The following is a 26,549-nucleotide window of genomic DNA, read 5'->3' as shown; positions in this document are numbered from 1 at the left end:
GTATTTTTCAGTGCCGATTTTTTCTAACACCCCACACCCACTAACTTTAACCTCTAAAACTGCATTCTTGAGTTTTTTTTGTTTTTTTTTGTTTTTTTTATAAAAACCTACAATACACTTTATTTTGAAGGCAATCGGGGGATATTTTGAAAATGAACCAGAGGTCTGACTAATTGCTACTGTGAGCTTGCAGTAGCAATAACCAGTAATTTTAATGGCTGGTTATTTACTGCACTCCAATAAACAATAATTTAGCGCTCCACTTGTAATCTAGCCCAAAATGTTTCTTTCATGATTCACAAAGAGCATACAATTATAAACAACTTTCAAATTTACTTCTATTAAAACATTTAATTAATTATTCTGTTATCCTTTGTTGAAGGAGCAACATTGCACTATTAGTAGATAGCTGAACACATCAGGTGAGCCAACAACGAGGCATATGTGTACTGCCACCAATTAGCAGCTAGCTCCTAGTACTGCATTGCTGCTCCTGAGCCTACCTTGGTATGTTTTTTTAACAAAGGATACCTAGCGAACAAAGCAGGTTAGATAATAGAAATCGATTGAAAAGTTGTTTAAAACTGCATGCTCTATCTGAAACACGAAAGAAAATGTTGGGGTTTCATATCCCTTTAATTCCTACAATCTAAAATTACAAACTCTGAAAAACAGGGCTTAAAGGGACATGAAACCCAAAATTGTCCTTTTATGATTCAAATAGAGAATACAAATTTAAACAACATTCCACTTTACTTCTATTGTCTAATTTGCTTCATTCTTTAGATATCCTTTGTTGAAGAAATAGCAATGCACATGGGTGAGCCAATCAAATGAGGCATCTATGTGCAGCCACCAATCAGCAGCTACTAAGCCTATCTAGATATCCCTTTCAACAAAGGATATCAAGAGAATGAAGCAAATTAGATAATAGAAGCAAATATGAAAGTTGATTAAAATTGTATTCTCTTTCTGAATCATGAAAGAAAATGTTTGGGTTTCATGTCCCTTTAACATTGAACAGTTTGACAAACTATAGCTGCATATTTAGATATGTTAGATTTAGCTTGCAGTGCCAGAATAATACAGTTCTACATTCCTTTCAATTCACAAAATATCATACTGACCAGTCATTCAGAACTTGTACACATATGCTATTATTTTGAATTGCTTACATTGCTGTAGCAATTCATTTGTAACAAAAAAAAAATGCAGGTCTTTTTACTGCACTATACTATAATAAAACCCTTTGGCTATTTCTGAGCATGAGAACTTACGTTGTCCGTGAGGAAGTTAAATCGTCAAGAACAGAGAATGCAGTGAGAGCATAACAATGACAGGTATCTATTCAGATCAAAAATACATCATATATAAAGCAAGTTTTTGTCGATGAATAGGCATGGCTACCACACCCAGAATAAAGCACGTAGCAGATGTTATTTTCTTTGCTGACGGCTTTATGAGTACGCATTGTACTGTTTGTAGCTTAGGAGCTGCAGTGCAGACAGCTTACACACACATCAGCCAACATCTTTGCTTCAGAAACCAGGATCATAAATTCTGAAATCGCATCAGCAACAAAGTTAAAGGGACTAAATAAATGCTAGATAGGATGATGCATTCAAAGAAAAGATTAGTCTGAGAATAAAATGTAGATGTATTTTTCAAAATTTCATTAACTGTTTAAATATTGACAAAATATGTATAAAGTTTTAGTGCCTGTAAAAAAATGGGAGCTGCCATGTTGTAAGTTAGGTTACCTTTTCAGCTGTAGCCAACTAGGGACAGTTATAAATAGGTCACTAGAGTGTGCAGCCAATGGCTGTGTGGAATATAACAGTGTTTTTCTCTTCCATTTCTAACAGCAACTGAAAAGCTCACAATTTCAGAATGGAATTACAGGAAAAGGGGACAAAATAAATAGGGAAAGTATATTGCAAAGTTTATTTATTTATATATATATATATATATATATATAAAATAATTTATTTTACCATCTCAAAGTGTTTACTGTCCCTTTAAGGAATGGCCTGGATGCGCTATAAGATAAGGCTAGTAGAAATGAGCTTATTTTTGTACAAGTAAGAGATTCTTACATCCAGGGCCCATATAAGGAATTATAAAGAGATTTTTTTTATACCAAGGAAATTCATTGAGACAAAAGTCAACATCTAGGAGTTAACCTTTTAAAGCCGTTATGCCGTTCTATTCCGTCATAATTAGACTGGGCTTTAAAGCAGTTATGACGGATTAGAACGGCTGTCCTGAAGCCTTCTGTGCTGTCAGTATTTGATCGCGGTCTGGAGGGTGTTCCTAGGGTTGTAGGGACGCCCTCCAGACGCAATCCAATAATTGAAATCTCGCGATCATGTGCACGATTGCGTGGTTTTAATTTGTCTACATCGGAACAGTTTTTCCGATGTAGGCACTTTAGCCCTGACACAAAAGGGTTAAAGGGAAATAAATAGGTTACTGAGGGAAGTTCATTTAATAAATCAATTCTAAAGGACATGACATTGTAATAATAAATGCTGGAATTTATTGCAACATTTTACTTTTAAATGGGTGCTTTTTACTGTGTATTTAAAGGGACAGTAAACCTTAAAAATAATGTTATATAATTCTGCACATAGTGCAGAATTATACAACATTATATTAGCCAAACTTTGTAAATCATAATATTGCCTTTTTTATGTTGTAAAAATACAGCTGTTTTACAACCTGCTCTCTGTACTCTGCTGAGCGGGTCTGTTGTTTTTACTGAGCGCATTGGGCCAGCCGTATAGTCACAACCCGGCCCGACCGCGCCATTAGACACAGTGCAGCTCGCTCCCGCTCTGTCTGACTGTCGAGCTGCACTGTGTCTAATGGCGCGGTCAGGCCAGGCTGTGACTATACAGCTGGCCCGATGCGCTCAGTAAAAACAACAGACCCGCTCAGCAGAGTACAGAGAGCGGGTCTGTAAAACAGCGGTATTTTTACAAAATAAAAAGGCAATATTATGATTTACAAAGTTTGGCAAATATAATGTTATATAATTCTGAACTATTTGCAGAATTATATAACATTATTTTTAAGGTTTACTGTCCCTTTAACCCTTACAGAATGGAATAAACACATAGTTAAAGGGACATAATACTCATATGCTAAATCACTTGAAACTGATGCAGTATAACTGTAAAAATCTGACACGAAAATATCACCTGACAATCTCTATGTAAAAAAGGAAGATATTTTACCTCACAACTTTCTCAGCTCAGCAGAGTAAGTTCTTTGTAAAAAGTTATAATTCAGTTACTGCCCAGCTGCAGGTAAACAAAAATAAAAAAATGAAAAAATAAACTGTAGCCAATCAGCATCAACAGTGCTGAGGTCATGAACTCTTTTACTGTGATCTCATGATATTTTACTTAACTCTCATGAGATTTCATAGTAAACTTCCTTAAACTGAATAGGAAAATAACATGAGAGTTCACGAGGCTCAATCCGTTAGCTGTCCCGGGACAGACATACTGCTGCGTAGAAGTCCTTTACAATGGGATGTGGCTAATGAAGAATTTTTGAGGTAAAATATCTTTTTTACATAGAGATGTTCAGGTGATATTTTCTAGTCAGCTTTTTACAGCTATGATGCATCACTTTCAAGTGTTTCAACATTTGGGTATCATGACCCTTTAAAGGTGCATATACCAGGCGCACTCGTGTGCTGTTCCCCAAGAATAAAAGTCCTGTGGCTGGTGGCTTGGTGGCTATGTGTGTATTATGCTTGTGGTTTCTCACTGGTGATTTATTGCACCTGAGCCAGGGAATTTTTTTGTTAGAATAGTTTCCTGGCTGCAGTCCTTAGGACCCACCAACAGGCTAGATTTTAAGAAAAAACAGCATAGTCCATACTATAAATTCAGCTCTGGAGCTGATGAGTTTAGGGCACTGGTTTTCAATCCTGTCATCAGGCTTCCCCAACAGACCAGACTTTCAGGATTACCTTGGGTGAGAGCGGGTAAAATAACCATGTATACTAAGCAGCTGATTATTTCACCTGTGCTCCAGTTCAGATATCCTCAAAATGTGGCCTGTTAGGGAGGCCTGAGGACAGGTTTGAAAACCAGTGATTTAGGGCCATCATAGTCCAAAAACCCTTCAAATCAGATGCAGTTGATTAAAGAGTTCACAAAAAAATAAAAAATAAGTTAGCATTCCGCAGGAGCTCTGGAAAGGCTAGCTGAAGAATCTGTGCGCCACTTAGAGTCCAAGAAATGTAGGGAATAACAGCTGGGAAGGCTCAAAGTAGGGTTGCCACCTCAGCCATGTTTTTCTTGACAGTTATAAGTTACACATGGTGCAGTCACAGTGTGTGTAGGGAGGAACATGAATAGTGTTGTGCAGCAGCACTGTGTGCTGTCCAGAGGCACAATGCGTGCCTGATCCACTCTGCACACCCTGCAGCATATATAACTCATAACTGTCCAGGAAAACATGACTGAGGTGAAGGGAGTAGTGTCAAAATGATTTGGAATCTGTATGTTACGCTTGTAAACATAGATAAAGGAGATAAAGCATATGAACCATGATGTGTCTAGAACTGTACAAAGTTACCCCTTTGGTAGGGTTGCCAGTTCTACCCCATAAAAATGCTGAACAACCTATAGGTTCTGGGCACGGGTGGTAGGTGGGGTCACACAAAGTCCACCTAAAAGCTCCACCTTTAATACAACTGTGTATATTTTTCACAACTAAGTAGTCCTTGGTTGCCAGGAACACACATACACAGCATTGATTTGACCACTCTGATTGCCAGCAGCACACGCGCATACAGTGCAGTTATTTAACACCCCTATGGCTGCCCGTAACTCATATAATATAAAATGCACAATGTTCCTTCTTATTGGCCCATATATTACATAGAGGCATAAGTGACCCTTTACATTAAGCTGACACAAAAGGGGACTTTAAAAATACAGGACATTTAAAGGGATATTGTACACTACATTTTTCTTTACATAAATGTTTTGTAGATGATCCATTTATATAGCCCATCTGGTAGTATTTTTATAAAAATGTATAGTTTTGCTTATTTTTAAGAACATTGTGATGATTTTAAGACTCCTAGCCAAGCCCCACAGTGCCAGATGTATACACACGTTTACAGACTCCTGCAGGCTCCTGTTTATGTAATCTGTCTTTTCATATGCAGGGAAGGGGGAGGTGGGGAGAGTCTGCTCTTCTTGCTTTCCCAGCCCCTTTCAGTGGGTGTCCGAGACTAACCTCATTAACAGTGCTAAACTGTGAGCTTCCAAGAAAGTTTTTAAAAGGTTTTATACTAGATTTTTAGAGCAGTATCTGTGCATATTCTTCTTTATAGTGTCTATTACATGCAGTTATAAGAAAATTGGTGTATACTGTCCCTTAAAGTGTCTAGTTTTTTTGTGAAGATTTTACTGGACAGCCTACTAAAATACCGGACTGTCAGGTTGAATACTGGACACCTGGCAACCTTAGGGCCCTTGTGTGAGTCATTGTCAGTAATGGTTTGGATAGTGATTGGTGTAAGAAGCAAAAAGATATAAACATAACTTCATTTTTACATTGGTTTCTTCTACCCCAATTTAAAATAACAGTCTATTCTATTCTATCGGGTTCTTGTAAAGCGCGGCTATTCACCCGTAAGGGTCTCAATACGCTGAGGGTTGCAGTTCAGTCGTTAACATACATCTAAAAGTGTGGCCTAAGAAAAATATCCATTGCACTTTTTGTGAACTCTCTGTATAAATTGCAGGCAACACATAATTAGCAGAAACTGTATGAAATAAAGAGACTTCAAATTTAAAGTATTAAAATTTTTACGGCCAGGTTACAAGTGGAGCGCTAATTTATCACGCGCCCGTAAATATTTTTGGTTATTGCTACTGTGAGCTTGTGGTAGCAATTAGCGCTCCAAAAATTAACCAGAGATCAGATCTCTGGTTAATTTTCTAAAAGTGCCCCAAATGCCCCTAAAATAAAAGGTCTTTTAGTTTTTTATGAAAAAAATTTAGCATTTTTGTTCCATAAAAAAAATACTGCACTAGGTAGTTTTTAGGGGTTAAAAGTGGTGGGTATGGGGTGTTAGAAAAAAAAATGGCACTGAAAAGTGCCTTTACTTTGCGTTCAATGGAAACTGTGTGTTCCCTGTAAATATAAAGTATATGTATATGCTTATATACATATATATTTATGTGTTAATATGTGTAGATACACATATTAACACATAGATATATATGTATATATTTATATACATATATATTTAAAATTGCTGGCCCTGTCTGACGGCATGAGAACGAGGCTCTCATTGGAGCCTATGGAAACACGCTCTCGTGTTCGCATTGCACCTAACTTGTAATACCAGTGCCAACTTGTAATCTAGCCCTTAGTGTTTTTGAAGATATTACTTAAATTTTATAATTTCAGAAATGGAGGAAACTTGACAAAAAGAGTTTGGATATGCAGCCATTGGTATCTCTAATGGGAGAGCAAAACTGAAATCATGTTTGTCTAACTTAGAATATACTCAGCCTGAATGAAGTTATTTTGTATAAACAAGGTGAGTCATGAATCTATTACCACCCAAATAGTTTACATACAATGAGATCCTGTTATCAACTCAAGGCAAATAATATGTAGAATAGCCTGTCTGCACGATTTGTACTAACCCAGTATAATGACATCTGAGTCAAGGGCAAAGTCTGAAAGAGGTGTGAAAAGTGCCTGTGTTCCATCAAAACAGCGAATTCATCAGACTAGCGAACAGAAGTTCCGTCAGCTGTCTGATAACAAATACATACCGCGCATGTGCTCCTCAGTGTAGTCAACAACATTCACTCTTCTGATAGAACAACTCCCCCTATCATACATCCACCCTGAAATTAAACTTAAAGCAGACGTGATAGAACAACGGCCGCGTGCACTAACGACTCATAGATCACGTCGGCTATTGGACTTTCTTTAATCCCATCCCCCGCCACATGGCTCTGTGTGTCATACTTAGGAGGTGAATGTGTCACCATTCTCCATTCTTGTTCTCCACGCCACACCTCCCAGTACAAAGCTAAGTGTTTTATTGGCATGACACATTGCACATGTTCTGCCAAACTGATTTGTCAGGGTACATACAGTATATAGTATAAGCCGAGTCCTGGAGCTTCATCAGTTTAATGTAAGCGTGGATATATGATAGGGGGAGTTGTTCTATCAAAAGAATGAATGTTGTTCTATCAGAAGAGTGAATGTGACGTAGTCGCTTTGGAAAGCGACTACACTGAGGAGCTCATGTGCGGTATGTATTTGTTATCAGACAGCTGACGAAACGTCACTTGCGTTCGCTAGTCTGATGAATTCGCTGTTCTGATAGAACACCTGCTCATTTCATGAGTTCATTTGGTGAAGCCACCATTTTAGAGTCCAGCTTAAGCTTTTGAAACAACAGAAATTAAAGGGCCACTAAACTCAAAAATAAAGTTTTGTGAATAAGATAGAGCATTCAATTAAAAAAAACTTTGCAATATACTTCCATTGTCAAAATGTGCACATTCCATTTTTATTCACAGATACACCAGCTCCTACTGAGCATGTGCAAGAGTGTACAGTATATACATATGCATTTTATGATTGGTCGATGGCTGTCAGATGATACAGGGGACAAGAAAATTGGATTTACTTTGAATTGCCAGAAATTATTCTACTGCTCATTTGAAATTCAAAGTAAGTTCTATTGCATTGTGCATTTGCCAATTATTCAATTATATTGTTTTAATTGGTCCTTTAAGATGTTTTCTGGCAAAGTAGATATATTTCAAGTCATGAAGTTCTTTATAAATTCTGATTGTATCTGGTCTGTTTTTATTTTCTATAGAAATATATATACTAACTGGTACATTGAAGAACAGCTTGAAACGGGGTCTGATTTTCTGGATTCACCTCCAAAGCTTAAAGTTTTTTTGTCCCCTTTAGCTTCTGTGGAGGTGGTTCTAAACTTTCTATCTCTCACCATGAGATGTAGTAAGCGCTTCCTAACTTGATTATTTGTCTTAGAGGAGGTACAGTAGTGGTGTTAACCCATTTAAATTTCTATATTCTTTTGAGGATTACATAAATTCCCACCTCCGCTTCAAAGGAACTATCACAAAAAACGAAATTAAATTAATTCTTTTAAAGGGAACAGCTTTTTTTTTAAGCTGACAGAATTCGAAGATTAATTTTAATATTTAGCTTGTAATGTTAGAAAAACAGATGACATACCTTCCTCCACAGACTAGCAGAATTAATGACCAACAAAATTAATTTCTGTACTACTATTACTTGCTGAATTTCCAGTTAAAGTGTCAGTAAACGTAAAAAAATAATGTTATATAATTCTGCCCTCCCGCATCGCAAACCACCCACACAACCAACCCCCAAACTAACTAAAAAAACCTAAGCTCCCCATTGCCCTGAAAAGGGCATTTGTATGGACATTGCCCTTAAAAGGGCATTTAGCTCTATTGCTGCCCAAACCCTAACCTAAAAATAAAACCCACCCAATAAACCATTAAAAAAACCTAACACTAACCCCTGAAGATCCACTTACAGTTTTAAAGACCGGACATCCATCCTCAAAGAAGCCGGGAGAAGTCTTCATTTAAACCGGGAGAAGTGGTCCTCCAGATGGGCAGAAGTCTTCATCCAGACGGCATCTTCTATCTTCATCCATCCGGCGCGGAGCAGGTCCATCTTCAAGACATCCGACGCGGAGCATCCTCTTCTTTCCGATGACTAACGACAAATGAAGGTTCCTTTAAATGACATCATCCAAGATGGCGTCCCTTAGATTCCGATTGGCTGATAGAATTTTATCAGTCAATCGGAATCAGCCAATAGGATTGAACTTCAATCCTATTGGCTGATCCAATCAGCCAATAGGATTGAGCTCGCATTTTATTGGCTGTTCCAATAATTTAATATAGTGGCGGCGACGTTGGGGACGGCAGATTAGGGGTTAATAATATTTAACTAGTGTTTGCGAGGCAGGAGTTCGGCGGTTTAGGGGTTAATATGTTTAATATAGTGGCGGCGACGTTGGGGACGGCAGATTAGGGGTTAATAAATATAATGTAGATGGCGGCGATGTCGGGGTGCGGCAGATTAGGGGTTAATAAGTGTAAGATTAGTGGTGTTTAGACTCGGGGTTCATGTTAGGGTGTTAGGTATAGACATAACTTTTGTTTCCCAATAGGAATCAATGGGGCTGCGTTACTGAGCTTTACACTGCTTTTTTTGCAGGTGTTAAGACTTTTTTTCAGCCGGCTCACCCCATTAATGTCTATGGGGAAATCGTACACAAGCACGTACAACCAGCTCACCGCTGACTTAAGCAGCGCTGGTATTGGAGTGCGGTATGGAGCTCAATTTTATAAAAACCTGTAATACCAGCGCTGTAGGTAAGTGAGCGGTGACAATAACGTGCCAGTTAGTACCACACCCCTCATAACGCAAAACTCGTAATCTAGCCGATGGTAAGTGATGGTAAGTTAACTTTCACTTTAATTTTCTAAAAGTTCCCCCTAGTGATCTTAAAATAGAGGGCATTGTAGTTTTTTATTTTGAAAAAAATTAGCATTTTTTTTTATAAAAATAAACTGCACTAGGCAATTTTGGGGCTTTAAAGTAGGAGGTGTTAGAAAAAAAAAACGGTACTGAAAAGTGCCTTTATATTGAGGTCTATGGGAACTGTGTGCTCATTAGTTATCATTTTTCTGTTATGATTTCACTTGATTATATGTTGCTTAGCCACAAGTAACAAACACTAAATGCTAAAAATGATGGCTCTTTGATGATTTAATTTTTATGGAGCTGACTTCAAAATACTCATATACTACACACAAAAACCATATGCAAATGTTTAGCATAATATGTAAAAATATATTTGCATGGAATAGAACAGTACCATATGCAACATGCAGAGCTTTCTACCACATCTGTGTAGAATGGAGAATGTATTTCCATGGTTGATTAAAAGGGATATTATAGTCCCTTTTCATTATTGCACTCACACCGAGTGCTTAGAGACAAAAACCTGTGTACAAATTGTATATGATTTTGTAATATCAAATCTTAACTGAGCATTATAAAGGTATAAGAGGGACTTTTAAGTCCCTTTGCTGGGGCTGGACAACTGTATAAGCTGAGCTCTATACTAGAAGATCAATGAAATAAAAAGTTAGAATTGACATGTTATCATTTTGTCATATCGAATGTTAAAGGGACATTCCGGGCAAGATTTAAATGCACATAGATGAATTACATCTTTGAATAGAAACATGTTTACAATATACAGGTATTGGCCAAACTTCTTCTAGTAAAATTTATCGTTTTAGCAGAAACATTTCTCTCTGCACGTGCATGTGAAGCACAGCTAGATATTCTCAGTGCACCGGCATTTTAATACTGCATTTGAAAACAACTATAGCTTTTATTAGAAGCATGTTTGCTAATACATGTATATGACAAAAATTCTTCTATTCAAAACTGAAATGCATCCATGTGGATTCCAATTTTGGCTAAAATGTCCCTTAAAGGGACATTAAACCCAAAAATTTTCGTTCATGATTCAGATGGAGAATACCATTTTAAACAACTTTCTAATTAACTTCTATTATCTAATTTGCTTCATTCTCCTGATATTCTTTCCTGAAACGCATATCTAGATAGGCTTAGTAGCTTCCGATTGGTGGCTGCACATAGATGCCTCATGTGATTGGCTCACCCATGTGCATTGCTATTTCTTTAACAAAAGATATCTAAAGAATGAAGCAAATTAGATAATAGAAGTAAATTAGAATGTTGTTTAAAATTGTATTTTCTATCTGAATCATGAAAGACAATTTTTGGGTTTAATGTCCCTTTAAATGCTGCCTTTGTATGCTATTGACTCATTATACTTAAAGGGACAGTCTACCTGAAAATTGTTATTGTATCATTCTCCACGGAAGTGAGCACAATGTTATCTATATAGCACTGCCTGGCTGTAGTGCAAGATTGTAAAAATCTAAAAAAAACACTGAGATAAGGGTTTGTCTGCAGGGGGCTTAGAAACAGGCAATCTTAGAGGCTATACAGTATATCAATGTTGGTCATGCAAAGCTGGGGAATGTGTAGTAAAGGCATTATTTATATTTTTAAACTATATAAAAAAAGTCAATTTAAAGGGACATTAAACACTTTGAGATGGTAATATAAAATAATAAATTGTATATATAAAACAACTCTGCAATATACTTTCATTATTTATTTTGTCCTCTTTGCCTGTAATTCCATTCTGAAATTGTGAGCTTTTCAGTTCCTGTTAGAAATGGAAGTGCAGAACACTGTTAAATCCAGCACAACCATTGGCTGCACACTCTAGTGACCTATTTATAACTGTCTCTAATTGGCCACAGCAGAGAAGGTAACACAAGTTACAACATGGCAGCTCCCAGTGTTTTATAGACACTAAAACTTTACACTTATTTTGTCACTTTTTAAACAACTAATGAAACTTTAAAAAATACATCTACATGTTAGTCATGGACTAATCTTTTCTTTGAATGCATCATTCTATCTAGCATGTATTTAGTGTTTAATGTCCCTTTAATGCTCAATGTTTTCCGATTTAAAAATGGATGTATTTTAATTCTCAAGTTCTGAAATTGACTTATTGATGGGACAGACTAGATTAGCAAATGACAATCAGGAGAACAGTGTCTGATCAATGGTGTATTGGTACTAATTAGTCATCGACTTGTCTTATAAATTTATTTCTACCTTAAAGTCACCAGATTAGACATTAGTACTAAATCACTTTTCCTTAAAGGGATATGAAACCCAAAAAATTATTTTGTGATTCCGACAGAGCATATAATTAAGCAAAAATCTACTTCTATTATCAAATTTTCTTTGTTGAATAGATACCTAGATAGGCATTTGGAGGACTACATGGCAGGAAATAGTGCTGCCATCTAGTGGACTTGAAAATGGATAACATTCTTGCAAATTTGCTGCCATATAGTGCTCCAGAAATGTACATGCTCATAAGCTTATGTCCCTGCTTTTCAACAAAAGATACCAAAAGAAAAAATGATCATATAAGTAAATTAGAAAGTTGTTTAAAAGCCCCTGTTCTATCTGAATCATGAAAGAAATGTTTTGGGTTTCATATCCCTTTAAGTTTGTCATTGGCCATCTCATTTATCAAAACATAAAGCCAATTTCAAAACCACACTATATGGAAGAACTTCGAATTTGAAAACTCGCAATCCGATTTATCATACCTATACTTATTTCAAAAGTACACAGGCAGAACCAATCACCAGCTAGCTCCCACTAGTGTAGGATATGTACATATTCTTTTTCAACAATTTACATATTCTTTTTCAACAATGGATAACAAGAGAACAAAACACATTTGAAAATAGAAGTAAATTTAAGTGTCCGAATTGTGGGAGTTTAATTTTGACTTTCCTATCCCTTTAAATATTTACAAAATAGTATTTAAATGCCGTACCTTTCAAATGCTGCCGCTTTTCATGTAACCAGAGTTTATGACTGTACAAAAGAGAGGTGTGGTTAGTAGCATAAACCACAGCACACACAAACAAAGGGGTGTCTGTTTTATTTGTTTATGCATCTTTGCTTTATTCTTGGCAAGGGTGATGGCAAAACAAATTTAAAAAAGATGAGCACATTTTCTAGAAACTCACATAAGAAAGAAAAATCAATCAGATTTAGGATTTTCTATGATCTCAGACAGCTGGTGTTATGCATTGCTGTCAGACAGCTACCATTAACTGTTGTTTTTATTGAATGATAAATCATAAAATAGGTGTTCTCAATCAATTAATATAAACAGTCCAGCACTCACCAGGATTTTGACATTCTAATCAGACAATTTAAAGATATATATATATATATATATATATATAAAATGACTCAGTGTTACAATAGTTTAACTTTGTCAAGTCAGTAAGTAAGCTGCAGATCTTAACTATTTAAAAAAAATAAATCAAAGTTTTACAGCTGCCAATTTCTCACTGTGGGAATATACATGGGTGCAGCTCTTGCAAGTATGTGCATGCTTTTGTTCAACAAAACACATAAAATGTGCAAGATTAAGAGAACTACCTTTTCACACAAAAATAGGTATTGTTTAAAACCCTGCTGTGTACAGGGAATAATAGAAACGGTAACCTTAGGTTACTACATTTTTCAAGTAATGCCTGGGATCATTTTGCTGTGGATCAATGTAAAATAAATTAGTAAGAATAAGATGTCAGATAATCTCAAGGTAGCTAGTTGCTAATGTTTATTGACTGGAGATCCCTTGATAGGCCCATGGGGCCCTATTATCTAAACTTTGCCAGTTGTGCTCGTGGAATTATCTTAAAAGATGGGCCGTCCCTGTGAGTGTCTCCTATAGAAAGCAATGAAGCTTACCGGTAAGGGAAACTTTGCTGTGTTTAGCGAAGATAGTAGCCAGCAAGGCGCACTTTAAAAATTAATTTCTGCATCAAAAACATATCACATTGCTCTGCTTTTTGTGTATAGCATGTTACAATCGCTTCTATTTTGTAAGCAATTGTTTTTCTATTAGGGTATTAAGTATTTTGTGTTTTTTGTTGCAACCGTACTCGCTTTTAGTTTGCAAGAAAAATAAGTGAGATCTGTAGACGGAAATGTTTAATTATGCTGGGATTTGAGAGACAATTTCATACACCCCCATGGAATGCCCATGCTCCGGCAATTTTACAAAAAAACAACATTTACGCAAAGGGGGATATTTATCAAAGCCTTAACTATGCTGCATTCGCCGGCACCAATACGCTCACCAAACATCGCCTAACATCGCAGCCACGGACCTGAATACGCTCTCCATATTTATAAAAAAAGCTGTCAAAAAGACGCGCACCAAATACGGGGCGATGAGCATAGGACTGTTGTTAAAGGGACACTAAACCCAAATTTTTTCTTTTGCGATTCAGATAGAGCATGAAATTTTAAGCAACTTTCTAATTTACTCCTATTATCTAATTTTCTTCATTCTCCTTGTATCTTTATATGAAATGCAAGAATGTAAGTTTAGATGCCGGCCCATTTTTGGTGAACAACCTGGGTTGTTCTTGCTGATTGGTGGATAATTTCATCCACCAATAAAAAGTGCTGAGTTCTGAACCAAAAAAAAAAAAAAGCTTAGATGCCTTCTTTTTCAAATAAATATAGCAAGAGAATGAAGAAAAATTGACAATAGGAGTAAATTAGAAAGTTGCTTAAAATTGCATGCTCTATCTGAATCACGAAAGAAAAAAATTGGGTTCAGTGTCCCTTTAAGTAGCAGTCATTGATCTCACGCCTATTCGGCTTTTTACCAACTTTATTTATACCCTGTCACTAAATGCTGCCACTATACTAAAATGGTTAACCCCTATCCCGTGGCTCCTGGACCCCGCCGCAACCTAAATAAAGTTGTTAACCCCTATTCCGTCACTCCCGGACCCCGCCGCCACTAAATAAACATATTGACCCCTAAACCTCGGCCTCCCACATCACTACCACTAACTAAACCTATTAACCCCTAAACTGCCATCCCCCCACATCGCCATAAACTAAATTAAGCTATTAACCCCTAAACCTAACAACCCGCTAACTTTAAATTAAAATTACAACATCCCTATCTTCAAATAAATTAAAACTTACCTGTAGAATTAAAATAAACTAATTTTAACTATTAATTAACCTACCCTAACTATTATCCTACAATTAAATTAAACTAGCAATTCAATTAACTAAATTATATATTAAAAAACCCTAACCCTACTCAAATTATTTAAATATAGTATTTAACCTTATTAAAAATTACTAAATTACAAAAAAAAATAAACGCTAAATTACAAAAAATAAAAAACACAAAATTACGGAAAAAAACACATTATTAAAAATAAAAAAGAATTACACCTAATCTAATAGCCCTATCAAAATAAAAAAAGCCCACCCAAAATAAAAAAAAACCCATAGACAATAAACTACCAATGGCCCTTAAAAGATAGGGATGTTGTAATTTTAATTTAAGGTTAGCAGGTTGTTAGGTTTATGGCGATGTGGGGGGCTGGCGGTTTAGGGGTTAATAGGTTTAGTTAGTGGTAGTGATGTGGGAGGCCAGAGGTTTAGGGGTTAATGCGTTTATTTAGTGGCGGCGGGGTCCGGGAGCGGCGGGATAGGGGTTAATACTTTTATTTCGGTTGTGGCAGGGTTTGGGGAGCGGCGGAATAGGGGTTAATAAATTTTATTTAGGTTGCGGCGATGTCGGGGCGGCAGATTAGGGGTGTTTAGACTCGGGGGTTTATGTTAGGGTGTTAGGTGTAAACGTAGTTTCTTTTTTACCATATAAATCAATGGGATATCTGGCACCAGACCAGGTACGCTGGGCCGGAATAGCCACGAGCGTACCTGTTAACTATTTGATAACTTTGAAAATGTGTCAAATACAGCCGAATGTGTATTAGGAACATCTGTAATGACGTAAGCATCGATCTGCGTCGGATTGAGACCGGCGGATCGTATGTTACGTCACAAATGTCAACTTTTGCCGGTCTGTAGGCTTTGATAACTAGGTCGGATCAAGCTCGCAACAATTACGCTGCGGAATTCCGGCGTATTTGTGGTTGACTACTTAATAAATATCCCCCTTAGTATTTTGTACTTATAAGTACTAATGTCTATGTGTACTTAAATTACAATGTACGCTGTGCATATTTAATAAGATTGATTCCTGTGTAAATTACATACAAGTTTTTGATAAAATACAATTTTTTAAACTATTTATTTTGATGCACCTTAACAATACACTTTTTTTTCCTGCATATTTATATGTAAATGTTCAATTATTCATTTAGTATGATTTTTACATTTTGATTTTAATTGTGCTCCTTTGTAATGTATACATCTCCTTCCCATATGAAACTGCAGTATATGCCCCTCAGCGAGACACCCTGTTTTCAGGGTAAAAAGGTGCTTTAGGTAATTACGCCAGGTAAATAGAAGTATTGGCGAGCATTAAATAATCTCGCCAGCCCAGAGACCATTAGATAATCTGACTCATAGTGAGCATACATTAAAAGCAGGGGACTAACACTGATACGTAAAAAAACGAAAGAAAGATGCTCATATATCCTGCTGCCTGACCAATATTCTTCTTCTTCTGACAAAGGATTAATGTAAAATCATAATTGATGTATTTTTATTTTACTTTTAATCAGAGAAACTGAAAAACAAAGACACACCTTAGATGTTTAAACAGGTGTCTCATCATTACATGAGCAGGAATAGAATTGCTAACACCAGCCCCTGCAATTAGAGGCAGTAATTATCTATCTATGAAAAGCTATAATTACCAATGCCAGTTCTTAGAAATAAAGGCAGTAATTATCTCTTAGTGTCTCCTTAACTGGGCCACTTCTACAGTAATAGTATTCAATGGGAAAATTATTAAGCCTTAACCTTAATAAATAAGTAGCTATCAAGCATCTATATAGAGCTGCATCACAGTTTCCACATAATAATGCCCCAGGGTGTTCTTCTATAAAACAGTTCCAGAGAAGAGAAATGTAAACTCTCCAGGGGAACAAAAAACAAAACAGGAAGGTCCGACTCATTAAACCTTCCTGACTACAGGAAGGGAAACTAGACTTTGCTCTGACCAGGAAATGTCATTATTAGCAGAAAGTATATGCTGCACTTATGCAGTAGTATAAATAATACAAAAAGAGGGGAGGGGATCTAAAGCTTACACTGATTATTTTAAAAACAAATAAAATAGCAGTAGAAAGGACTATAGGTCACAAAATAAGTGTAAAAAGTATGTCTAGTTAGCCATGGCACAAAAAAAAAAAAAAAATGTTGGCACATATACAGTTATACAACCTATGATATATTTTGGGGACATGCTTTTAAAAAGATTCACCACCCTTTCCCTAGGGAACTTAATTATAAATTGGCTGAATAAATCCTCGTATTTTTTCAACTACTGCCAAAGGGCAGCATATACTTTCTGCTAATAAAGACATTTCCTGGTAAGAGCAATGTCTAGTTTCCCTACAGTAGTCAGGAAGGTTTATGAGACGGACCTTCCTGTTCTTTCTTTTCTTTTTCCAGGAGAGTTTACATTTTTCTTCTCTGGAACTGTTTTATAGAAAAACACCCAGGGGATTATTATATAAATGCTTGATAGCTACTTCTTTATCATGGTTATGGCCTAACCCCTTAACGACCAACGACGTACAGGGTACGTCCTACAAAAAACGGTCGTTAACGACCAAGAACGTACCCTGTATGTCGTTAGTGTTTTCAAGCGATCCTGATTGCTTCCTGCTGCTTTCATGTTATTGCAGTGATGCCCCGATATTGAGGTATCCTGCAATAACATGTTTTAGCCATCCGATGCAGAGAGAGCCACTCTGTGGCCTTCTCTGCATCAGCCATCGATGGTCACGATCATTGGTGGGTGGGAGCCATTGCAGGGAGGCGGGTGGGCGGCCATCAATGGGGGATGTGCGTCAGAGGGGGGTGGGATCACGTGCGGGGGGCGCCGGGAGCACGCACAGGCATGCGCACATGCACGGGGCTGGAGCGGGTGGGAATGCTACACTATGGCACAATTTTTTAGGGTAAGGAGGGAGACAGGAGGAAGGAATTTTTATCTAAGGGATCTGGGAGGGGGTGGGGGCTTGGTTATTGAGGGGGGCAGCTACACTGCAGAAACATATTTAAAAATAAAAAAATACCATATTTTATTGGCAAAAACAGCTGCCAGTACCCAAGATGGCGCACAATAATGTAGAGGGGGAGGGTTAGAGAGCTGTTTGGGGGGGATCAGGGAGGTTGGGGGCTAAGGGGGATCCTACACAGCAGAATATGTTGTTTTTTTAAAAACGTGTGGTGCGCAGCGGCATTTAGCAACCTTCTATATACCAAAAAGCAACACCAAAGCCATATATGTCTGCTATTTCTGAACAAAGGGGATCCCAGAGAAGTTTTTACAACCATTTGTGCCATAATTGCACAAGCTGTTTGTACATAATTTCAGTGAGAAACCTAAAATTGTGAAAAATGTAACGTTTCTTTTATTTGATCGGATTTGGCGGTGAAATGGTGGCATGAAATATACCAATATGGGCCTTGATCAATACTTTAGGTTGTCTACTACACTACACTAAAGCTAAAAGTAACCCTACAAGCTCTCTACAAGTTCCATAATTTATCTCTTCACTGCTGGGCATAATACACGTGGGGTAAGCAGCGGCATTTAGCTGCCTTCTAATTACCAAAAAGCAATGTGAAAGCCATATAAGTCTGCTATTTCTGAACAAAGGGGATCACAGAGAAGCATTTACAACCATTTGTGCCATAATTGCACAAGCTGTTTGTAAATAATTTCAGTGAGAAACCTAAAATTGTGAAAAATGTAACGTTTCTTTTATTTGATCGCATTTGGCGGTGAAATGGTGGCATGAAATATACCAATATGAGCCTTGATCAATACTTTAGGTTGTCTACTACACTACACTAAAGCTAAAATTAACCCTACAAGCTCTCTACAAGTTCCATAATTTACCTCTTCACTGCTGGGCATAATACATGTGGGGTGCGCAGCAGCATTTAGCGGCCTTCTAAATACCAAAAAGCAATGCGAAAGCCATATAAGTCTGCTATTTCTGAACAAAGGGGATCATAGAGAAGCATTTACAACCATTTGTGCCATAATTGCATAAGTTGTTTGTAAATAATTTCAGTAAGAAACCTAAAGTTTGTGAAAAAGTTTGTGAAAAAGTGAACAATTTTTTTTTTTATTTGATCGCATTTGGCGGTGAAATGGTGGCATGAAATATACCAAAATAGGCCTAGATCAATACTTTGGGTTGTCTTCTAAAAAAAAAATACATACATGTCAAGGGGTATTCAGATATTTCTGACAGATATCAGTGTTCCAATGTAACTATCGCTAATTTTGAAAAGAAATGGTTTGGAAATAGCAAAGTGCTACTTGTATTTATTGCCCTATAACTTGCAAAACAAGCAAAGAACATGCAAACATTGGGTATTTCTAAACTCAGGACAAAATTTAGAAACTATTTAGCATGGTTGTTTTTTGGTGGTTGTAGATGTGTAACAGATTTTGGGGGTCAAAGTTAGAAAAAGTGTGTTTTTTTCCATTTTTTCATCATATTTTATAATTTTTTTATAGTAAATTAAAAGATATGATGAAAATAATGGTATCTTTAGAAAGTCCATTTAATGGCGAGAAAAACGGTATATAATATGTGTGGGTACAGTAAATGAGTAAGAGCTAAACGCAAATACCACAGAAATGTAAAAATAGCCCTGGTCCCAAACTTTCAGAAAATGGAAAAGTGCTGTGGTCATTAAGGGGTTAAAAGGACATGAAACCCAAATAGTTTATTTTGTGATTTAGATTGGGCATATTATTTTAAACAACTTTCTATTAAACTTCTATTATCTAATTTGTTTGTTCTCTTGGTATCCTTTGTTGAAAAGTATATCTAGGTAGGCTTAGGAGCAGCAAAGCACTACTGGGAGCTAGATAACGATTGGTGGCTGCACATATATGCCTCTTGACATTGGTTCACCAGATATGCTTAGCTAGCTGCTAGTAGTGCCAGGTACACATATTTATTATTCAACAGGTATCTCTGAAATGTTCCGTTAAAACCCAGTACATTTTTACTAACATAATCCTGTGTTAAATACGTTTTTTGGAATGTGACATTTACATTCCTTTAGTGAATATACAGGTTAACTCTTTCCCTGCTGGGTTATTTTACAGACCGGTTTTGCACTCTGTGCATTTATACATTGATTTCAGTGATTTTTTTTCTCAGTTACCAATACTAATTACCCCATGTTTCTTCAATAGACCAAGGGGCCGATTTACTTCTTAACTTCTGTTTCCAGCGAGCCTAAAGGCTCGGCGGAAACAGGGGCCATTCGGCCCTTGATAAATCGGCCCCCAACCTTGTTTAGAAAAAAAAATTAAGTTTGCAGAAATACCCAAATATGGGAAAAAGCAAAAAAAAAAAAGCTTTATTTTTTTACCCCAAAAAATACATTTAGCATAATATACCTATGTTTTCAATAAAAATCAGTAAATGAAAAATTGACAATAAAATTTATTATTTTTTGTTGTTCTGTACCAACTTACAATGTATGCAGAAACTAGGCAGGAGGGAAATATATAAGATTTTCAAACAAAGAGAAGAAAGTTACCAATGGCACTACACATTCACAATTATCATATATCCCCTAAATTCCTAATATCAAATGTGAAATCAAACACATTAATCCAATCAAGGAGAGTTGGTGCTATGTAGTAAGAGAATGCTTGAACAAACTGCGAGATAGGCTGGGTAAGCCTTATCAAGGGAAAGACTACATATATAGCACTCAGGGGAATAGATCTATTAAGTCAAGTGGGGATGACAAACATAAAATAGCTATTCTTATCACATCTATGAACTAATTCCAATGAACCTTAGGAAATGGGTATTGAATAACATTACAAGTTCTGTGTAAACTCATACCACACACTAAGAGAATAGCTATTACATAGCAGCAGATTTTTTCTCTTCTAAACTGAATAGTATTAAGGTATAATAGAATGGTTATATCAATCTCAACACAACTTGATTATAATTGATTGGTTACCAGCCTTTACTCAGTCTTATACCACACATGTTACAATATAACGTTATTTGGTAATAAAGTGTAACATATGAACGCTGCAGATATTGGAAGGATATGACAGAATTATAAATCATCCCAATCTATAAATATAAGTGAATCCCAGAGGCACTCATAATCCGACTAGGTGTGGTTTGGAGACTATAATCCCCCAGGAGGGTAAACTACAGCTGTATATTTACACCTATCTTGGTACTCCCTAATAACAATAATTTAGGGGGGAATTTAATACCAAGTACCTATTAACTTTTCTAGTTCACTAAGGTTAATACATTAACCAATCCACTTACAGTGTCACAGTTTTTCACTATACCCAAGATCATATAATTTATTACGAAGAATTTTTCAGGCTCCTGAGTGTGATTTTAAGTGTGTGTTTTCCAATTTTTAATTTTGCCTCTAATAAAAGTTAATTTTATTACAACATCCTTTGTTGGACTCTCTTTATGTCATCCCCACTTGATTTAATAGATCTATTCCCCTGAGTGCTATATATGTAGTCTTTCCCTTGATAAGGCTTACCCAGCCTATCTCGCAGTTTGTTCGGGAAATATATAAGCATGGACATTTAGGATATATACTAAACTATTCAAAATTCTGAGTTCACTGAAAGGTGACAACTAATTCAGAATAGTGAAAAAATTAAACTTGCATAAAAAATGATCTTGTATACATTTTCACAAAATGTTAAAACCGCTCCTTTATAGCATATTATAAAATTGTGTGCCAGCAGTCAGAAAATAATATCACTTTATCTTAAATGATAACTTAAAGAACGGTATTTGTTACTAGTTTGGCCACAAATTAAAGCTATAAAGTTGAGTAGTCAAGAAAAAATATGTCTGTTTAATTAAAATATAACAATAATGACAACAGTCTATCTATCATTGATATGGAAGCAAGATAAGTAAGCTAAACCAATTCATTAAAAATAGACAACTAGGAGACACTTCAGGACACAAATCAAGACTATAACGCTCTGAGAAGAAGGACTATACTCACCTTTGCTCACAGGATAACTGAAAAGTTTTAAGGGACCACAGAAAGGGTGTAATGTGATAAAGCTGAAAAAAATAACATAGAATTTAACAGCTATATCAAAAAACATTAAAATTAAACAATGTGAGTAAACTTTATATATGAGGCATATAAGACCTTCTATTCAAATATTCTTTAATATATACCACAAATTAATTCACAGCAACAACAAATAAAACACATTACACGTATGCACATTCTAGAGAATAAACCATGCAAATGAATATGTATGACAAATAAACTGTACATAGGTTTGACTCCAGAAAACAACAGAGAACATATTTGCTTGGCTGTAATTTTTTTCTTTGGATATGTTAACTCCTTAATTTAGAGATCCCAATAAAAGGTCCAACACACTCACACTATCTGACATGGTTCATGACACCACTTGCTCAGGTTCCCAATCCTTAATTCTCTTTCTGGCCCTTTGGTCCACTTTAGGGTTATTGGTCCTGGCTTGGTTTTTAGATCTAATGCAGTTTAAAATCTCCAGGATATCCTTCTTACAGCAAATGGATCTGATTATGACTCTAATCCTTTAGCTTGTTGACCTCTTAATCTAATTCCTTCATTCCTTAAATCCATGTAGTTGCTAAGACCACACCTGCTTTGTTTTTGTTCAAATCCAGTTTCATTTGGTTTTCCAGCTACCAAATTTTGTTGTTATGGTTTCTCTTGTCATGAGACCCCACTGACAGTTTATTGATATGATCAATCTATGCTGCTATTCAGGTCTGGTAAACTAGCTTACTCTCCTCAATTTGTTTACACAATAGCTGTAGCCAAGCCCATCTGCATTTGTTGTTGTTGTGCCTTAGGGGTCTATGCAATTCTCGATCCATCAAAGACCAGGTTTTATGTATATACATTTGAGCAAATGCACAATATCATATATATATTTAAAAATATATTCAAACTCAAAGAGTAACAATCTGGTTTTAGAGCACATAAACTAAATGTCCAAGGATACTGTATGCACCTATAATTAAAACATTACAACCATAAAAATAATGATTATACCATACAATGGTTTACTTCATATTTATCTAAGGAACCCTAATAAACCAAGATTATAGGACTCACAAGTGTCTGAATAACAATGTTTGGATGCAACCAATGAGAAAAGTGGTGCTACAGCACCCATGGCCAACATCTGACAGACACAGCCAATTAATTCCCAGATACCTAATTCTTTTTTCATTGGAACATTTTTTTGCAATCCCCATTATTATAATATAGTCCAACACAAACCCCTCGTCTACACTGTTTTTTTAAACATCAATATACCAAATTGCGATGAGCAACATGCCCATGTACTGTATGTACTCAGCAAGCAATGTACCCTCTAATTCTATTTGAGCAGTGCATGCAAAAAAGTGTCATTTGCAATTTTAGTCCAGGTGACTAAAATTTATGCACACAGTTGAAGAGGTACAATATTAGTTATGTACCCACCTCACAAGCAAAATACAGAAAAAGTTACTCACTCATACACAACACCCACCCACTCATAAATACACACACACTCACTCATACATACTCACACACATTCACTGATACATACACACACACTCACTCATACATACTCACACACATTCACTCATACATACACACACACTCACTCATACATACTCACACACATTCACTCATACATACACACACACTCACTCATACATACTCACACACATTCACTCATACATACACACATTCACTCATACATACACACACACTCACTCATACATACACACACACTCACTCATACATACTCACACACATTCACTCATACATACACACACACTCACTCATACATACTCACACACATTCACTCATACATACACACACACTCACTCATACATACTCACACACATTCACTCATACATACACACACACTCACTCATACATACTCACACACATTCACTCATAAAGACACACACACTCACTCATACATACTCACACACACTCACTGTTCCATACACTACACAAACTTTCATACTCACACACAAAACAAAGACTCATACATATACACATACATTTATACATACAAACGCACTCACTCACTCACTCACTCATACACATACATATGCACTCTCTAACACACTCAACACACACACACACACTCTTACATACACACACACACACACACACACACACAAACACACACACTTACATACACACACACACACACATACACAAACTCATAAATACACACATATACTCACTCATACATAGACGCAAGCTAACTGATACATACACTCACACACTAACAACACATTTGTACATGCACACACTGGGGCATATTTATCAAGGTCTGGTGAACCTGATCCGACACTGTGGATGAGGTCCGCCAGACCTCGCTGAATATGGCGAGCAATACGCTTGCCGTATTCAGCATTGCACCAGCAGCTCACAAGAGCTGCTGGTGCAATGCCGACCCTGCAGACTCATGGCCAATGGGCCGCCAGCAGGGGGGTGTCAATCAACCCGATCATACTCGATTGGGTTGATTTCCGGTGATGTCTGTCCGCCTGCTCAGAGCAGGCGGACAGGTTATGGAGCAGCGGTCTTTGTGACCACTGCTTCATTATTGCTGTTTCTGTCGAGTCTGAAGACTCGACAGAAACAGGGGCCATCAAGCACCTTACTGAGCTTGTTAAATAGAGCCCACTCACTCATTCACACATACATACTTTCATACATACACACACACTCACATCACACACTCAGACAAAGAGACACACAAAAACTCATACATACAAACATACTCACTCATGAATGCACAATCTCACTCATACATACAAAACACACTCACTAATACACATACTCATCCATACATATACTTCCACACTCATAATTTACATATACATAAACACTCACTCATATTAACACATATGTATACATACATACATACACACAAACACACATACAAACACACCCCGGGTGTCCCATGACATCAATACAAAAGGTTGCATGTGCTTTAAGTTTCCTTTATCAACAAGGCTGTGTGAAGAGTTGAAGACATTTAGCCAAACGACACATACATTTGAAAAACAAACTGAGACCAACAGAAATCTGTTATTCATTTCTGCCTTATAGCTTCATTGCTATTGTTTTGTTAGTAATTACTGTAGTACCAGGGACCTCCTGTTCTCATGTCTCCCTGTACACAGTACATTATCAAATCTTGTGGGGACCCTCAGAAATGCTATAAGCGATCAAGAAACCCAATTTAAGAAGCATGGATTACACAATGCACAGAAACATTTTCAGGAACAGTGAATCTCTATTGCATGAAGCTTACAATCATATACCTAGACATAATATTAATTAAATAAGATGACAGAACAACAGCACTGTAAGCAAAACAGTGTGCAAGTCAAATGACACATTATTAAAGGGATATAAAAGTCACACTGAATTTCCCCTAAAATGTTTAATTATGAGAAATACACTTTGCTATGTATGTCATTATTCATCTTGCATGTAATTCATGTTTTTTCTAATCCCTAGGATTTTAATAGCATATTCCAAACTTCAGAAGTTTACACTGCTACATTTTACACAGTAATTGCTTGATCAATAAATTAACTGATTTATATCTGAGTTAAAGACGTAAAAGTTAAAAAAAATGTGCTAATGTCTTTAAAACATTGTTTTATTGTACTGTTGCTTGAAACCACTTTCTAGGTGTTAAACACAGCAATGAACTAGTGGGAGCTAGCTTGTGATTGGTGGCTATTTATATATGCCTTTTGTCATTGGCTCACCAGATGTAGTCAGTAGTGCATTACTACCAAGCTGTCTTTTGTATGCAAGCACACACCTCATACAATATTTCCCAGAGGCTTATGGGTGTGGAGTGCCCAGATAGGCAGGGAGCACAATAAGGGTGTGGGGCAATCAGGGAAGCACAAGAAGCCTGCAGCTCTCCACTCTCTGCCAATGTAGGGAGGGGCGAGCTGCAGACAAAAGAAGTAGGCAGGGATAGGGGAGGATAGGGTTAGGTCTAGGGGAGGGTCTAGAAGGGAGTTATTTATAAAATATTTTACCAGGAAAGATACATTGAGATTTCTCTCGTTTTCAAGTATGTCCTGGGTACACAAAACATTGCATTGATACAATGGGTACAATAAAATACAAAACAATAATAATACATGATATATGCACAAAAATTTAACATAGAACAGGTAGGAAATATATAATCAACAATGACAGGTGCATTCTGTTTTGAGATATGTAGAGAGGGATCTCTTAAAGGATATTAGGCATGGGGAAGGTTTGAAAGTGTGCGGGGGGTTGTTCCATAATTGTGGTGCTCTGTAGGAAAAGGAGGATCGAGCTGCTTTCTTTTTGTATTGAGGCAAGCTAAATAATGTGCTGGTACTGGATCGGAGGTTATAGGAGGTGGGAATAACCGGTGAGAGCATACTGCTCAGGTAGGGTGGGAGCTTCCCAGAAAAGCTTTTAAACACAAGGCAGGAAAGATGGAGGGTGTGTCTGGATTCCAGCGACAGCCAGTTTAGTTCTTTTAGCATGTCACAATGGTGGGTCCTGTAGTTACATTGTAGCACAAAGCGGCAGAACGAGTTATACAATGTATTAAGTTTATTAAGGTGAGTTTGCGGTGCAGGTGCATATACTACGTCCCCATAATACACGATTGGCATCAGCATTTGCTGTACAATCTTTTCCTTTACAGTAGGGCTGAGGCAGGATTT

General features: G+C 36.7%; 1 protein-coding gene across 6 annotated transcripts in view; it reads right to left on the bottom strand.

Annotated features, from left to right (window-relative positions):
* LOC128638625 (galactoside alpha-(1,2)-fucosyltransferase 2) overlaps window positions 1-26,549 on the bottom strand; it is a 425,415-nt gene that overhangs the window by 13,452 nt on the left and 385,414 nt on the right. For 4 of the 6 annotated variants that reach the window (XM_053690693.1, XM_053690692.1, XM_053690694.1 and 1 more), the window contains one exon: window positions 21,799-21,860. The gene's annotated coding sequence lies outside the window, so the exon portion shown is untranslated. Of the gene's footprint in view, window positions 1-1,277; window positions 1,403-12,553; window positions 12,586-21,798; window positions 21,861-26,549 lie in introns of those variants that run through there. The other 2 variants (XM_053690697.1, XM_053690696.1) reach the window with 2 other exon arrangements.

Source organism: Bombina bombina, chromosome 8 (genome assembly GCF_027579735.1).
Source record: "Bombina bombina isolate aBomBom1 chromosome 8, aBomBom1.pri, whole genome shotgun sequence".
In the NCBI taxonomy this organism is placed as follows: Eukaryota; Metazoa; Chordata; class Amphibia; order Anura; family Bombinatoridae; genus Bombina; species Bombina bombina.
This window is presented reverse-complemented; position numbering and strand designations above follow the sequence as displayed.